The sequence below is a fragment of the Cryptomeria japonica genome, chromosome 7 (genome assembly GCF_030272615.1).
Source record: "Cryptomeria japonica chromosome 7, Sugi_1.0, whole genome shotgun sequence".
In the NCBI taxonomy this organism is placed as follows: Eukaryota; Viridiplantae; Streptophyta; class Pinopsida; order Cupressales; family Cupressaceae; genus Cryptomeria; species Cryptomeria japonica.
In genome coordinates, this window is record NC_081411.1 from 424,542,217 (window position 1) to 424,559,965 (window position 17,749).

Sequence of the window (17,749 nt, forward strand, 5' to 3'; positions counted from 1 at the left end):
CTCCATGTTCTCTATCAAGATACCTATAATGATAACCAATGTGACCACCATCTCAAATAAGAACTCTCACATCCTCCATCATAATGCATGAAATATAAGATCACAAAGGTAATCTTTCATTAATTGTCATATATAAGCATGAAAAATATCTCAACTCGATATCTAAACATAAGCCACATTCAATGATAACAAATAGTTATGGGTAGCTACTAAGAATTTATCAATAGTTGGAATAACAACCATAACCACTTGCAACATGAACTAACACATCCAACAAACCATACCTCACAAAAAAGAAATAATCATTATAACATCTATCATAAAAAAAAACCAACGTAATCCATAATAATAAGTCCATATATACATACTCTATCCCACACAAAGAGGTCTTGAAGATATTCAATGCCACAATATTATTATAACATCCAAGAAAGGACACATATAGATTTTATAACTTCCACTACATGATTAACTTCAAATCTAAAATCAATCCAACATCTACAAGTCCACAATAGAACTCATTGTAGCATCCTAAAATTGTGACACTTGCAATTTCGACTGCATTTGGGTCTTCACGATGGCGACGCAACACTGAACCAGAATGGAGACCCCGAAACTTGTTCATGACATCAAAAACTGCATTTTTTAGCACCCTGGCCTGATCCTCCTTGCACCCTGCTGTCCCTGGAGGTGGGACCATGGCGCCCAGCACCCTGGTCCCCCAGGACCATGGCGCCCAGCACCCTGGTCCCCCAAGACCATGGCGCCCAGCACCCTGGTCCCTAGCCCTATTTTTGGGCCCGGTCTCTTTTGGGTCTCGAGTCTTTATGTTTGCAAATTGGAAAATAATCTTCCCAGGTCGGCCTAAGGTCGGAAAAATCAGTCTATTAACCCTAATTGACAAGTATATAAACTACATTTCCTCTCCCATTCGGGTAGATGGAAAAAAGGTGGAAACGATATTCAAACATTCAAGCATTCAAGCATTCCTTCAAGCAATTGATCATTCTAAGTCTCCATTCAAGGCTAAGTGTTGCATTCAAGACAAGGATTCAACCATTGAAGAGGAGATCACTTACAACATACAACATACAACAACATTCACACCTTCGCATGTAAGAATACAAACATTCTTACAACAAGGTATCAGTACTTGTTTAAATTACAATCATTTACATTTACAGCATTCTCATTTCTTGGTTAATTCCAAAACCGGGGTTTGACCTAAGGGAAAACCCCTAATCCCTAACCCCCCAATCATCCTCTCTTTTCTATGTGTAGGTTGCAGGTACGCGGCTATAATTGAAGATCTGGAATCCTTGTGCAGAGACAAACAGATCCCCCTTCGTTTCGCGGATTTTTTGGAGGACCGTGTGCACGCCGGGTGCCATCGTCCCATCAACTTTCACTCAAATTTGTAGGACAGCACCGTCTCGACATTTTACTACTAATTCCAGGTCCGCAGCTTCATCCTATATTCCTATCTCTGTTTATAAGTGAATCTTTATCACTTTTCATGCATTCCTAGCTTAATCCTTCTATCTACATTCTTTACAAAAGAGGGTAGCCTTGTTGTCTTAACCCTTGAAACTCATTTAGAATCCAATCTTGCATTGTGTGGGATTGGATCTTGTGGGTTTCAACCCCTCTTTTGAATGTAAAGTCTCCCCTAAGTGAAAACCGTCAACCCTAGTGACCTCCTTTCTCTCTCCTTGGAGTGGTGGGGGGAACACTTAGGGTTTGCTCGCAATTTTCCACTTTACATTTTGGTGAACCTGATGTGAACATCCTTTCTGATTATTCATGGTTAGATCTGAAAATTGGATGCCTTGATTACATTTCTATGTTTGATCTTTTACAAATTTTAGAGGTTAATTGCATAAAAACCCTAAATTTTCTTTTTAGTAATTGAGCTTGTGAAATGTTTAATTATTAATGCTTGTTTCCGATCTACCCTTCTATTACAAATTGTCAATTCATATTTGTGCTTTAATTCTGAAAATTAAGTGGTTAAGTGTCAAAACCCTAATTTTGAAAACCCTCTTGATTCAACCTTTGACTGATAATTTCACTGATCAAAACATCTCCAAATCAGCTGTAACTTTGGATTCCGCAACAAAATCATAATATCTTTCATCCCTGAAAATTTGCAAAAAAGTTGCAAGGACCGTGTGCACTCCGAGCGCCATCGTCCCCGACATTTTTTCTGAAATTTTGGGAGCTAGATCTTACTGTATTTTTCTGCTAAAATCCAAGGATTGTTTGGATTAAGGCTTCTAATCATTCAAAAATTGTTGAAATTGAAATTTTGTGTCAAAATTGTGTTTCTTACTATCCTAAATCTGAAAAGTGTGTTGGCATTCATTCGAAATTTCAGTGCTTCACTCTTTTTGCAATTTGTGACTTTTGAAATTAAGTGTTTAATTACACCAACTTTGATTCCCGCTTTCAAAATTGAATTTTGCGTGAAATTGAGTCAATTTTTAAATTTCAAAGCTTGCATTGCTCTTAGTATTCCCTCTAAAATCATAAAATTCAAAATTTCAGTCTCCCTCTCTTTTTCAAAATTCAAATTTTGCATTTTTCAACAATCTGGGTAGGGTTCAATTTTGAGATTGCAACTTTAATTTGGCCTATCTACAGATCGTAAAATCACTCAATTTTTTTAGATTAGCTTTAAAATCATCATAACTTTCATCTCTGAAAATTTTGAAAAAAGTTGCGAGGACCATGTGCACTCCGTTCGCCACGGTCCCTGACATTTTTTCCGAAATTTTGGGAGATTGTCGTGATTGCATTTAACAGCTTAAATCTAGGAGATTGGCTGATTTTATTGAAATTTGCTACCTCTAAATTCAAAATCTTCTCTCCCTCTCTAGTGCATGAGTTTTACAACAATAAGCCCTACTTACACTATTCCCGTTAGACGAAGCCGTAGAATTAAGTCTTTCCAAGGTTTAAGTACCGAGGAGATGGAACCTAATTTGAATAGCCTTTTTAATGAGGACACAGGTAATTCCTCTAATCCTCTTAATGATGAAGAAGCTCTCCATGAGGTTTCTGTAGAACAACTTTTGAAAGTGGATAACCAATTTGATGATTTTCAACAATGGATGTCTCATGAGTATCCCGATAGTCAAGCTCTTTCATTAATTGAGGGTCTAAAACGTATGGTTCAAAGTGATAAGAATGGAATTGATATTTTGCGTGGTATTGCACACATTGTGGATTCGAATGTGATGCCTATGAAGAGTTGTGCTGAAACTTTAGGTTATACACAACCTCCCACTCAAGTCAATCATTCTATTCCTTTGACAACTTCTATTGCTAGCATACCTACTTTTACATCAAACATAATGACTACTTCTATACAAGACATTCCCCCTATGATCACTAGTCATGTGGGTAATCCTTCCTCTTCAATTAACCCTCTTCCTTCATTCAATCCAACTTCTTCATTCATTTCTTCAATGAGTGTCCCTATTACATCTCCACAAATGAACATGATGCAAGGGGGCAATTCATTTAACCATTCCATTCCTCCTTGTAGTGCTCCTCTTTTCCAACCATATCCTATGACTAACTATCATAGTGTCCCACCACCTTACTCTCAATCAATACCTTCTTTCAATAACATAATACCTCCATCACAATCTAACACGTCTAATATGAACTCTTCGACTGAAGCGACCATTAACAATCTTGCACAAACTGTCTCTTCTTTATAGCAACAAATTGCCTCTATGAATCAATCTAAGTTTAGTGTGCCCACATTTGATGTTGCAAGCCCACTTTCTCTTGACATTGTTCGATCTATCCCTCCTAAGCATGTTGAAATCCCGCATTTGGAGCTTTATAATGGTAAAGGTGATCCTCTAACACATGTTAAGACTTTTCAAACAATATGTACCGATTTTGCTTATGACCAAAGGTTGCTTGCAAAACTGTTTACTAGGACATTAAGAGATAAAGCCCTACAATGGTATTGCTCATTGCCTTCTTATTCTATTACTTCTTTCGAACAACTTGCAAATGCTTTTATTCAACAATTTCAAAACAATATAAGTCCTAAAGTTACTTTGATTGATTTAATGCATTGTAAACAAGGTGTTAAAGAAAAAGTGACTGTTTTGATTGGTAGATATAAGCATTTGTATGCTCAAATTTCTTTTCCAGTGCCTGACAATGATATTCAAAGAATCTTTATTTCTAATTTACAAAAAGATATTCGAGACAAACTTCTATTTTTTGAGTTTACTTCTTTCCAACAGTTGTGTGCAACTCTTCACAATTATCAACTGACTGTGAGTCAAATGGAACAAGCAAATCCTATGGCTCTGAGTGATAAGGGTGATAGTAGTCAACAACCATTTGGGAAGTTTAAACCGAATAGAGAGTCCATTAAATTCAATGAAAACATCATCAACAACAATGTTAATGCAGCATCAGGTGTGCCTCCTATTTCTAAGTTTTTCAAGAAAGAAAGAAAGTTTACTCCTTTGAATGAATCATTGCATAGTATTATGAATAAGTTATTGGAACAAAATGTGCTTACTCTCCCTCCTATAAAGCAAATCGATCCTACAAATATTAATTCACCCCATTTTGATAACAAATCTTTTTGTCAATTTCATCGTCAACCTAGGCATGATACTGAAAAATGTTTTGCTTTAAAGGGTAAAATTCAAGATTTGATTGATAATAATACTATCTTTGTTTCTGGTATGAATGATAAAGGCAACACATCTGTAGCTCCTCCTAACCAAAATATTAAGATTTTTACTGATCCATTACCTTCTCATACCTCTAATGTGATTGAGGCTAATGATTCCTCTTTCTCATTTGATGGTCTTGTGTCTATGGCTCCGAATGTGATTAACTTTGTAGAGCAGCAAGAAAACCCTAAAGAACCTTCCATCAGATTTGATTCTAGTGAAACTATTAGGGCACCTGATGGTCCTTTATACATAGTTGCAAAAGTCAAGAATAGACCTTGCCGTGGAGTGCTTATTGATCCTGCTTGCATGGTTAATATCATTACTGAAGAATTCCTTTTTACTTTGCAACTGAATCAAGTGATTTATGACAAAACAGACGTGATTGTGAAATTATTTGATGCATTTTCTTCTCCTGCAATTGGTTCTATTACATTACCTATTGAGGTCCATAACAAATCCCTTGATGTGAACTTTGCTATTATTCCTTCATCCGAACAATTTCATGTGAAGCTAGGCTATCCTTGGCTATCTTCCATGAAAGCTATTGCTTCTCCTATTCATAAATGTTTGAAATTTCCCCATAATGGTGAAGTTGTTACTGTTAATCATAGTCTCTTTAAACTAGTTGAAAGAACTTCTAGCGTTCCTATTGATTATTTCTGGCCTAAACAATTCCAATCTCTTCCACCACGAAGTGATCATCTTTTCAAATCTTATCAAAAGTGGAAAATAGATATGATCCTATCTCTAAGTGAACCTAGAACACCCAAACTTGATATTCCTATCATTCTTGAGAAGGAAGTTCTTCCTTTGAAAGATAAAACTAATGTCTTTCCTCAAGAAGATTCCCAACCCATTCCTATGGATGTGACTATGTCTATGTCTAATAAACTTTCTAAAAGTAGGCCTATACCTCCTTGTCATGATGGACTTGGTCTCCTTCCTAAACCAAATATTCCTCCTTTATATGGAGTAGTTCCTCCTCCTTCCTCTTATGGAGAGAAGAGACCTTCCTCTTCTCCTATTATCCAGCCTAAGAGACCACAACCTAAACACCCAAGTGATAAGGATGAGAACATTCCTCCTCCTCAATCTTCTCCACTTCCTACTAAGACTAGACGAAATCATTCTACGTGTGAACGCCGACGAAAGCGTTGTCTTAGAGTTCAGGCAGCTGCTTCTCAAACTTTGCAATCTCCAAAAACACCTTTAGCTAGTATTCTTCCATTTTCTCCTCAGCTGAAAATTGAGCCAAAATCTCCTAAACATAAGATGTATGATGGTCTTGATCCTGTACGAGTTAAAGATCCTATTTTTATAAATCTTGATGATGATAGAGATGAAAATGTTATTCATGATGAAAATGTTACTTCTCTTGCTTCTGATAGTGAATATGAATTTGTTGATATTGATAACCATTTATCTAACGAATTTTCTAAAGCACTTATCCTAGCTCCTAGACAAGAACAACGTAGCTTGGAACATGAACATAGCCCTTGTTTGGATCTTGTGATAGCTCCATCTACTATGTTGAATGTTCCTCCTCTAGCGTGTTTCCTGCCTTCCCGAAATATTGATCAGCAAGATTGGGGGGTGGATGATGTGCTAGACTAGTTTCATTAGCATAGCAGACTCTCTCCTCCTCTCTTTTGTTACTTCTTCTATGTGTTATTCTCATTCTTCTATTTGTTGTCCTTAGTGTTGTCTACTTGAGGACGATGCAAAGCATTGAGATCTCTTTTGGTCTCTCTCATGTTGACTCAAAAGAAACATGTGTTCCCTTCTTCTAGGTGACCTTCCTTGATTGGGGAATGAAGAACAATTATGCATACATACATATGATATACATGACTTATCATACAACATACTGACCCCGAGGAAAGCGAAGTCACCTTGTGCTTCATGTTTTGTGTCTATTATCCTTGGGTTTATCTCACACTTGGGGGCTAAATCTTTGTGATAACGTGCTCCTTTCCCTTCTCATTTCCTATGTGTATCACTACCTTAAAGCAATCACCCCCATTGAGGCATGTGCGATCGCTTTAACGTAGGGGGGCATACACCCCGTCTATCCCTTCAAGATACCTGAAAATTTCTTGACAAATTTAGCTTTGCCTTGAAAATTTTTGGTATTTTTCTTACATGACTCATAGTGAGGGAACCTTACTACTGACAGTCATGGTTCTCCCTCATGATCTTTCCTTTTACTTTGTCAATCGAAGTCGTAAGATCCTTAGTCCACTGGGGGCTTGGTGTGTCTTGCCTCCTTGACGTGGTGAAAGTCTTTCAATGTTGTTTCCTTGTACTTTACCAGAAGTATGAGCATACGCTTATACTCCCGCTAAAGTGGGGGCTAAATGTAGCATCCTAAAATTGTGACACTTGCAATTTCAACTGCATTTGGGTCTTCACGATGGCGACGCAACACTGAATCTGAATGGAGACCCCGAAACTTGTTCATGACATCAAAAACTGCATTTTTCAGCACCCTGGCCTGATCCTCCTTGCACCCTGCTATCCCTGGAGGTGGGACCATGGCGCCCAGTGCCCTGGTCCTTCAGGAATAGGGTGCCCAGCGCCCTGGTCCCCCAGGACCATGGTGCCCAGCGCCCTGGTCCCTGGCCCTATTTTTGGGCCTGGTCTCTTTTGGGTCTCGGGTCTTTATGTTTGCAAATTGGAAAATAATCTTCCCAAGTCGGCCTAAGGTCGGAAAAATCAGTCTATTAACCCTAATTGACAAGTATATAAACTACATTTCCTCTCCCATCCGGGTAGATGGAAAAAAGGCGGAAACGATATTCAAACATTCAAGCATTCAAGCATTCAAGCATTCAAGCATTCAAGCATTCCTTCAAGCAATTGATCATTCTAAGTCTCCATTCAAGGCTAAGTGTTGCATTCAAGACAAGGATTCAACCATTGAAGAGGAGATCACTTACAACATACAACATACAACAACATTCACACCTTCGCATGTAAGAATACAAACATTCTTACAACAAGGTATCAGTACTTGTTTACATTACAATCATTTACATTTACAGCATTCTCATTTCTTGGTTAATTCCAAAACTGGGGTTTGACCTAAGGGCAAACCCCTAATCCCTAACCCCCCAATCATCCTCTCTTTTCTGTGTGTAGGTTGCAGGTACGCGGCTATAATTGAAGATCTGGAATCCTTGTGCAGAGACAAACAGATCCCCCTTCGTTTCGCGGATTTTTCAGAGGACCGTGTGCACGCCGGGTGCCATCGTCCCGTCAACTTTCGCTCAAATTTGCAGGACAGCACCGTCTCGACATTTTACTACTAATTCTAGGTCCGTAGCTTCATCCTATATTCCTATCTCTGTTTATAAGTGAATCTTTCTCACTTTTCATGCATTCCTAGCTTAATCCTTCTATCTACATTCTTTACAAAAGAGGGTAGCCTTGCTGTCTTAACCCTTGAAACTCATTTAGAATCCAATCTTGCATTGTGTGGGATTGGATCTTGTGGGTTTCAACCCCTCTTTTGAATGTAAAGTCTCCCCTAAGTGAAAACCGTCAACCCTAGTGACCTCCTTTCTCTCTCCTTGGAGTGGTGGGGGGAACACTTAGGGTTCGCTCATGATTTTCCGCTTTACACTCATATAGAGGATGTCAAATCATTTATCATATAATGTAAAATAGTTATATACATTTATTTATATAGCAACAAACTAAATCATTACAAAATAATTATGTCATCACTAGTTTCCATAGCTCTTCCAAGTTCTCCATATCACAAAAGATAGAGATTAAATATCCTTCATGATAATTACAAGAGATCCACACAAACCTCAACTCCAATTTTTTTTGCATAATTTATCATTTTAAATCTTGACCATCTATCATTAGGTCATAGCTATAACGGTGAGTATTTTGTGTGTTTTGTTTGCCTTAGAAGCAACCCTTTATAATGAGGGCATTGTATATTTTGGATATGTGTTGTGATGTATTTTGAGAGTTTAATAGCTATTGATCTACCTCTAAATATCCATAGGTGATACTCTTGTGAGAAGCTTTGTCTACAAGTATATTATAATCAATTCTTGATTTTTATATTATATATTGGGTGAATTTTCGAGTGTGGTCTTTTTCTCTGGAAAGGTTTTTTCCCACATAAATCACTCTATTGTAGTATACACGCTATTTATGTTTATTTATGTTGTATAGATATATAAAATATTTGCGTTACCCTCCTCTCAAGATTAGTGTAGGAAGTTTTTTTTCTATAACTTTCTTACAGAAGGCAAGCAAATCAACATCAAGATAGGAAAATGCAATGAAAATTATTTCTTTTGTTCAATCATTTACAGAGAGCAACTACCCAACTTAAATGCCATATATATTTTTAGGTTAAAATTAATATAAATATAATGCTTTTGAGTTATTTCTTGAAACTTTGAATCTTTATATTGGGAATTAATTGTGTAATATTGTTTTTTTTGTAGATATTTGTTTGTGTAATAATAAGTAAAATTATTTTTGAAAATTTATCACATTTTTGTTAATTGGCTTAAATTTATTATTTAGGTTTAAATACAAAATACAATCATATCAATTATATTTTATTTATTTATATAAAAAAAATCTAAATTAGATAGTCCCAAAAAATGTTACAATTATATATAAAACTTTGACCCAAAAGAGTAATACCTCGCAATAAAACAAGGATTGAGTTGACCACATTCTTCATTTAGTGACCAAAATTTAAATGCTTTTATTTTCAAGTGTACATCACCTTAAAAACTTAAATTTCATGGTGATATAACACTATTTATGATTAATGACTCTCACAAGTTCCCTGGTGGATTCGATTACAAGATAATTTCCTATGTGCGTAAGGTTGTGTCTCTTGTTATGATTAATGACTCTCACAAGTTCCCTATTTCCAAGGTCATTAAGGGCAATAATTCTACTTTTTGGTGCCTTGTTAGTCGCCTTAGGCTTAATTTATCTGACCCTTCTGAAATTGTTAATTATATTTCCTTTAAAAGTTGCATCCTCAACATTCTTTGTGTGGCTTTGCTTATGTCTTCTGCTAAACAAAGAACTCTCTGACTTGGATATGAGGGGTGACAGAGTGCATTACAAACCTGATAATCCAAAAAAATATAAGAATGATGCTTTGGTCTAGAATTATTGTGTGGAAGGTGGGGTTGCTAATTTCATGGAGCACCTTATAGGCCATGATGAGCAGGTCTCGATTCAGTTTGCGGCTTCTTGGTCTGGGAGAAGGGTCATGATTGGGGGTGTCTCTTTTGAGGTTTTGGAGGACTCAATTGCTCAAATGACGGGTCTCTTGCTGGAAGGGAGAAGGTGGAAGAGGACTAGCCATGTGTCTAATAGTGAAGGTCTAAAATGTTTCTTCAAAAACAAGGAGGAGACGGTGAAATTGCAGGTTGGTTTTTCCTGTGAAGAACTGAAGCACCCCTAGAACCAAATCTGCCTAATGATAATAAATACTTTACACTGGAAGGATGCTTCAAGGTATTTTATTACTACCACCTTCTTTTGCTCAATCACTTCCATAATAATGACCTGCTTTGTTTACCTTTCTTCTTATTGCATTCTCTGGAAACTTCTATTAGAGAAGCCCTGGACCCCAAGAATGGGGACAAGCCACCTATTCCGCTTCACCAAGGCCTTATTTACAGGCTATGATTTCCATTGGTCTCTTTTCCCGCCTAGGAACCTCATGCTGGTTCAACCCTCTACTATGACTTTGAACCCTTTCACAACCTTCTCTTTTGGCCTTGTTTTTCCTAGGTTTTTCCAATTTACGCAGAATGCCCTTACGACCGCCCAATTTCCCCCCTCTGATATCACTGAAATTACCCACTTTGTGCCCTCCTCTTCCATTGGTAAAGAGAAGTTTCATACTCCCCCCAAGGGCAAAGGGAAACCTTCGGCGAAGCGCAAAAGAATTGTCATTAATGACAACTCTTCCTCGGATGATATGGAAGAGGAAAACCCCTTTCCGGACACAGAAGGAAGGAGGAGATCTCGTAGACTTGCGTCTAAGGGCTCCTTGGAGAAAAAAGAAAAAACTCAATATGTCTCTGATGCTGAGGGGGAACATATTGATGACAAGGAGGGGGAAATTCTTATGGATGTGGATACTTTTGGGCCCCCTATGGATGTTGGAAATGCAAAGCTGGAAAGGGAACCTAAAGTATCGATCAACCTAGTGGACCCGAAGGAGGTCATGAAAATGGTAGGCCTGGAGGATATGGGAGACCAAGCGGTTAGTGCCCTTGTGGAGGATGTTGTGAAAACGGTTGAGATTACCAAGGAAGACAAAGTGGATCTGGATGCAGAGACTATGCATAACTAGGAGCAGAAAAGGGAGGGTAGTGTTGCACAGACTGAAAAATCCCCCAGGGGATCCCTAACATGGAGAAAATCCAGAGTATCAGTACGAAGGTCACAATGATCTTGACACGTATTGAAAGCTTGGCCTCGCTCCTAGATGTGAAGGCCATTGTTAATGAGGTTAAAGAGTTGAAACGAAGGATGGAGGTCTGTGATACTAAGATTATCAGTGTTTAACAAATTTTTCTTGCAGGTTCTTGTTGGCATTAGGTTGTCATTGATGTCAAATGGTATGGCATGGTCACCGGTGAGTAAGTAGTGGTGACTAGTATGGGTGAAGTAGACATGATGATTTCAACCAATATGTGGGTAAGCAGACAGAAAGGTATGTTACCGATACACATGAAATGTATCATCTACTAGTAAAGCGGAACCACTGGCAAGGCAAAGCGAGAAAGCAAAGAAGAACAGAAGGATGTGAACCAATATACATAGAGAAGTTTAATGCTACCGATAAATGGACTTAGTAGATGGACCAACATGTTTGATGGAAGGCTAAGTTGATCCATCGACAGAGAAGAGGTCAGCAGGTATGAAGGTCCACAAGTGAAGTTAGGTTATATCGGTAAGGTGAGTTGAACCGGTAGTTAGTCTTGGTCGGTAAAGGATGTCAAATCGACATAGCAGACTGAAGATGCTGCTAAACCAACATAGAAAACCGACCATAGGTGGATGTCGACAAGGATGGTAGGTGGAAACTAGGTGGCAAGCACGCAGAGGTCAGTGAATTATTCATCGATGTAGTAGTTAACAAGAAGGTCAGAATTAATGAAGAACTTACAAATCATAGGAGGATAGCAGAATGTTGCAACTTGAGGAAGACAAGGTGGCCAGGTGATTGAACTAACCTTGCAAGACAATTTGATCTTTGTACCCTTTTGCCAAAGGAAACAACCAAGCCATTAATGGTGTTTGACAAAGCAACGCAGAAAAGCATGTTGCACACATCCAAATATGGAAAACACATATTAGAAGGTGAGGTGATTGTGGTGTTGATTGATGACATGCAAATCATCATTCTAGAAAAGTATATCCGATCAGATTCGATACGGATTGAGTTGGTGGAGGAAAACTCTAGCACACCATCATTTGAATGTTGCCTTTAGCGGGAACATTCACAAATAAATATGTGAACTTGAGATTCAAGAGGATTGATGTTGGATGCCGGAGGTGAGAAGTGTGAGTTTCTGAGCAAGTAGAGAGAAGCTAGTTTGAGAAATATCTTGTTGAAAACAAAAGTGTCAGGGTGTTAGCAGATTAAACTAGTGAGAGGTTTTAACCGACAGAAACAAAGTAGCCAGTAAACTGTTACAATTTTAATAGTCAGCATATGGGTAAGGAGTGATTGGTTAGGAAGGCATCCAAGTATGACACTATGAAGTGTGAGACTTAGAGAGAGAGAAGAAAGGCTGGGAGTAACTGATATGTGATCAGAGAGAATAATCTGATAACCGACAGTGTGAGAACTAGTGAAGAGGAGGAGGTTGTTAACCAATAGACATCAGTTGATCAGGTGTTGCAGAACTCATTTGCAACTAGGTGATATCATTGCATTAAAATTGTATTTCATCACATTACACCAAGTTGGTTCTTGGTGCAGGGGTTGGTGCTCCTTAGGTTAGTACCCTAAATCATTGTAATCTATTATTTCATTGTGAGGCTGGATTGGAGCAATAGAATCCTGCAACATTTCTCACCGAGGTTTTTCCCATATTGGGTTTTCCTTGTACATCTGATGTTGTGGGTTATGCATTTGTATGTTTGCCTCTTTTAATATCTTCTCATGTCTTATCAGTTTGATTGCTTAGTGTTTAGGTTGTTAGCTGGTACTCAAGGCTTGGTTTAAAAGAAAAAGATTTTTAGGAACCACTAATTCACCCCCCCTCTCAGTGGTACATTGTGTTCAACAATTGGTATCAGAGCCTAGGTTACCAATTGAATAAAGCTTTCTCTATCTTGGGTAGATTCTGGTCAAGGAAATCAATGGCAAGAAATGAGTCTGCCTCCTCAAAAGCTCTCATGTTTGATGGATCTAACTATGCCTTCTGGAGCAGAAGAATAGAGACCTATATTTCCTCTGTTGGTTTTGGTGTGTGGATGTATGTCAGGAATGGGTATATTGTCCCTAATGTTCCTCTCACTGATCTAGATGCTAAGAAGGAATATGAGAATAATGCAAAGGCTAAACATGATATCTTAAGTGGGTTGTCAGATAATCAGTTTGTCAAGGTCATGCATTGTGCATCCGCCAAGGAGACTTGGGATAAATTGCATAGATTATTTGAAGGAGATGCCAAAGTCAAAGAGGCCAAGTTGCAATCACTAAGAGACCAACTTGAAGGCATCAAGATGAAAGATGAAGAAAAGATTGCAAACTACCTTCACAGAGTACATGAAACTGTGAACACCATCAAGGGACTTGGAGAGGAAATTGTTGATGACATTATTGTCAAGAAGGTACTTAGATCTATCACATCTAAGTATGATACTAAGGTTTCTGCCATTAAGGAAGCAAAGGATCTGAAAAACTTCACAATGGATGAGCTATTTGGCTCTCTAACTGCCTATGAAATGAGGACAACCAGTGAAGCATCTTCAAGGAAAGAGGCAGCTTTCAACTCCATTAAAAAGGGCAAGGAAGAGGTTTCTCATAAAGGATCTAGTGAAGAATTGGATGCAAAGGTATCAAACTTTTTCATAGGGCTCAAGAGAGGATCTAACAAGTATAAAGGAAAGTTACCACTCAAATGCTTCAATTGTGGTAAAGTTGGACACTTTGCTGCAAAATGTCCTTATAATGAAACTGATGGATATGAGAAAAAATGTTTTGGCAGATCTTTCAATAAAGACAAAGAAATGAATGTATACCGGCAAGGAAGAAGAGGCTATCAGAAGTAGAACAACCTATATACTATTGAGGATGATGCCACAGACAAAGAAAGTGCATCAGAAGATGACTACCATGAGAATGAAAGAGAAGTTAATCTCTTTATGGCACTAGATGAACCGGTTGGTGAAGATGAGGAAGAAGAAGACATTGAAGCCAAAGTGGATCTAGAAGGTGAGCTCATAAGTTCTCTTGAGGAGTTAAGTAAGACAAGAAGATAACTCAAGAAGGTCAAGCTTGTTGTAGCAGAAGAACAAGGTCTCATGAAGCAATCCCTTGATAAGTCCAATCAAGTTATCTCTGACTTAAAACTCTAGATGGAAGAATCCAAGAGGATATGTGAAGTTACATGATCTAATCTGATGAGAAGGAAAAGGACCATCAAGATCTAGAAGCAGAAATAGTGAAGCTCAGAAAAGAGCTTTAAAAGAGTAAGGATGAACTGAATATGAGGACCAAATATGAGGGTAGCACAGAAGCCTTAGACAAGATATTGAGCAAACAAAAGCAATCTAAAGATGCTGGTGGCTTAGGATTTAAAGAAGGAAAAAGTTCAAACAACAAAGACAAATCCGGTAAGGAGATACAGTTCACTTCTTCTAGTGAAGGTGAAGAAAAGAAAACATTCATAGTAAGCAAGGATACCAGTAAGAATACTTATACAGAAGTTGCTAGAAACCGTCACACAAAGCAATATACACAATCAATGAATCAGAGGCCACACTCAATGTACCAGAATGCAGATTTGAGGAGAAATGCAAGGTTTGATCATGAAGGATTCACTAGAATTATCAGTATGAAAGGAAGACCCCTGGTGAGACAGACATTTGCAGGACCAAGGCAACCTAACCGGTATGTTCCAAACTTTTATGGTTATTGTTACCAGTGTAACAAATTTGGACATAGGTTAGCTAACTGTAGATTAACAAATAAACCCACTGTGAGTTATGAGAGTAGAAATCCATTTAATGCACTCCGAGATATAAATGTTGTTTATTATCAATGCAATGAATTTGGTCATAGGAGTTTTGAATGTAGGAAGAGTAAACTAGTGTCCTTAATAATCTTGAAGATTCATCTTTCAATCTAAATGTGAAATGCTATAACTATCAAGAGTTTGGACATATAGCAAAGCTTTGTAAGAACAAGAAAATCAAGCAAAAGAGGGTAGATCCTGATCAGGAATTAGTAGCAAACCGATGCACAAAATTGCAGCTGATAAGAAGAAGGAAACTCGACCAGTTTGGGTTGAGAAAGAAAAGGACAAAGAAAAATCAAGTCTGATAGTGCATACTGCCCTACATGTTGAAAGAAGAAATATATGGGTTGTAGATAGTAGTTGTTCCAACCACATGACCGGTGATAAAAACAAATTTATCAAACTTGAAAATTGGAATGGTGGCTTAGTAAGGTTGGAGACAACTCATCTATCAAGATAAAGGGAAAAGGTACTCTAAATATTGATGGAAAACTGAAAGCACATGATGTGTATTATGTAGAAGGACTTAAGAATAATTTGTTGAGTGTGCATCAGATGTGTGACAAAGGTTATAAATTCACCTTTGATTCTACCTGCTGCCAGATAAAGAAGGAGAGTATCGGTCAGGTTGTAGCTGAAGGTAAGAGGACAGATGATAATGTATACAATCTGAAAGAATGTTTTGAATCCCAATGCATGTTGGGACAAGTGGATGAAAGCTAGTTGTGGCACAAAATATTAGGCCACACAAATTTTGATAATCTAGTTGTAGTAAGCAAAAAGAGTTGTGTGAGAAATATACCACCCATCATCAAACCTGTAATCACTTTTTGTGATGAATGTGTGAAAGGAAAGCAGACTAAGGTGAGCTTCAAGACAAAAGAACACAACACTTCAAGACCACTTGAACTAGTGCATACAGATCTATGTGGTCCAACTAGGACAAGAACTCTTTCCGGTGAAAGATATTCTATCCTCTTCATTGATGACTATTAAAGAATGAAATGGGTCACTTTACTACAAGATAAATCACAAGCATTTGACAGATTCAAGATCTTTCAGAAGATGGTAGAGAAGGAAAATGGGTGCAAGCTGAAATGCTTAAGATCGGACTGGGGTGGAGAGTTCACATCAAATGAGTTTGAAGATTACTGTGAAATACATGGAATCAAAAGGCAATACTCAGCCCCCAGGACACCACAACAAAATGGTGTGGTAGAAAGGAAGAATACAATGTTAAATGAGGCAAGTCTGTCAGACATGTATTGGAAGGAAGTGGTTCATACTGTTGCATATACCTTGAACCGGGTTCAACTAAGAACAAACAACATAATGACACCTTATGAGTTGTGGTATGACTGAAACCATCAGTCAAGTACTTCAAGGTATTTGGAAGCAAGTGTTTTATCAAGAGAGATATGGATGGTTTAGGTAGTTTTGATTCCAGGAGTGATGAAGGGATCTTCCTTGGTTACTCAACTAACAGTAAGGCCTATAAATGCTTCAACAAAAGACTAAGAAGAGTCATTGAGAGTGTACATGTAAGAGTTGATGAGGATATGCATAAAGGAAGACAAGCACAAGTGAACTGATATGATGATTCTGGTGATGAAGGTGAAGAAGCTTAGTCAGACAATGAACCAAAAGAAGCATCCAATAAGGTTCCTAACCGATATGTGCAAAAAACCACGCGGAAGAGAAGATTTTAGGTAATAAGAGTGATGGTGTGCAGACTAGGAGAAGACTTGCCCGGAATGATGAACAAGTCAATTTATGCCTCATTACTGAAGTAGAATCTAAAACTCATTCAATGAGGTCAGAAAAAGTCAAAAATGGATGGATGCCATGGAAGAGCAGTTGGAGAAGATTGAGAAGAACAAGACTTGGGAATTAGTCCCTAGACCGAAAGACAAGAACATCATTGGCACCAAATGGGTCTACCAGAACAAGATGAATGAAGAAGGTAAAATTGTTAGGCATAAATCTAGACTTGTGTGCAAGGTTTAATCTCAAGTAGACGCTATTGGTTTTGAAGAAAAATTTGCACTGGTAGCTAGATTAGAAGCAATTAGGATGTTTCTAGATTTTTCAGCCTACAAGGGTTATAAGGTATATCAATTGGATGCAAAATTTTCCTTCCTTGATGGAAATTTGGAGGAAGAAGTGTGCATGGAGCAACCGGAAGGGTTTTTGTTACATGATAATGAAACCTTTGTGTGTCATTTGAAGAAAGCCCTGCATGGTTAAAAGCAGGCTCCTAGAGCATGGTATTCAAGGCTAGATCAGTATTTGAAGGAGAAAGGATTCAAAAAGGGGAGTGCTGACAACAATCTATACATCAAGGCAAATGGAAATCACATGATCATTGTGGTTGTGTATGTATATGACATCATTTTTGAAGGCAACAAGGACACTCTTTGCAAATATTTTGTTGATCAGATGTAGTCAGAATTTGAGATGTCAATGCTTGGAGAATTGACATACTTTCTTGGTTTGCAAATATCATAGCTAGATAAGGGAATCTTTATCTCACAAACCAAGTATGCAAAGGACATGCTAAAGAAGTTTCAAATGGAGGACTGCAAACCAATGAGTACTCCCATGGTGACCAAAAGAAAATTAAGTAAGAATGATGAATCACCAGTACTGGATCAGACATTGTATAGATCCATGATAGGTAGTTTATTGTATCTTACTGCTTCTAGATCGGATATAGTGCAGGTAGTGTGTATGGTGGCTAGAATTCAAGAAGCACCTAAGTAGTCACAT